Genomic DNA, 849 nt, shown 5'->3' with positions numbered 1-849 from the left:
CTCTGACATGAAGACTGGGCAGCTGAAACCCGATCTCTGTCAACCCAAACATTTCCAAGGCATTTGTTTTTCTGGATAGTATTTGATTTCCCCACATTCCCTGAACGTAGCAGCAGTTTGCAGCGCGCTCAGCAACCAATGAGAGCCAACAATGTAGATTACCTCACGTCATTTCTACCCATCATGCTATTCGATAGTCAAACCTGCACATCCAAATACACTCAAATGTCGAGGATAATAGACTAAAGCCTACATGTTTCAGATTGTTGTTGTTAACTTACATAGTTTATATGCAGCACACCTCAAAATACTTGCACACAGAGGTGATTTTCAAATTTTCAAACCTCTGAGTGAGGAACATGTTGCCACTGCATAGTAAGAGGTATGTTCAACGCAATCGTTAAAAAGGGCTTCTGCTATGATTGGCACAGGAGGGGTGGGGTTAACTACTCCTCCTGCGGAATCGCCATCAAGAGATTTCGGAAGCACAATTTTTAAAATAGGGGCTGCTGGTGATCATCCATCCCGGCGCCCCGCTACATCATGTCAAATGATATTTTTGAAGGATTTCAGACAAGCGGAAACGGGTATGAAAAACCTGATTTAGAGAGAGAAAGAAAGTGAAATAAATTATCACGCTCGTTAACTGATCAAGATATTTGGCAGATATATGTGATCCATTGCTTTGTTGAAAAAGACTTCTAAAGTTAACAATGAGTCAGGAAATAACAAGATGACCAAAACCACCTTAAAATGAGAAGTGCTTAAAATTGATTTAATTACAATAATTCTGTAGCATAATTTTAAACAAGACTGTGTATTTATGGCACGTATATAAATATATTTTTT

General features: G+C 38.9%; 1 non-coding gene across 1 annotated transcript; it reads left to right on the top strand.

The window, feature by feature from the left end:
* Positions 1-402: 402 nt before the first annotated feature.
* Positions 403-536, top strand: LOC121940371. Its single transcript, XR_006105615.1, has one exon. It is a non-coding gene; the product is annotated as a U11 spliceosomal RNA (small nuclear RNA).
* Positions 537-849: the final 313 nt, after the last annotated feature.

Source organism: Plectropomus leopardus, unplaced genomic scaffold (genome assembly GCF_008729295.1).
Source record: "Plectropomus leopardus isolate mb unplaced genomic scaffold, YSFRI_Pleo_2.0 unplaced_scaffold85285, whole genome shotgun sequence".
Classification (NCBI taxonomy): Eukaryota; Metazoa; Chordata; class Actinopteri; order Perciformes; family Serranidae; genus Plectropomus; species Plectropomus leopardus.
The sequence above is the reverse complement of the archived record's forward strand: the minus strand, read 5'-3'. Positions and strand labels throughout refer to the sequence as shown.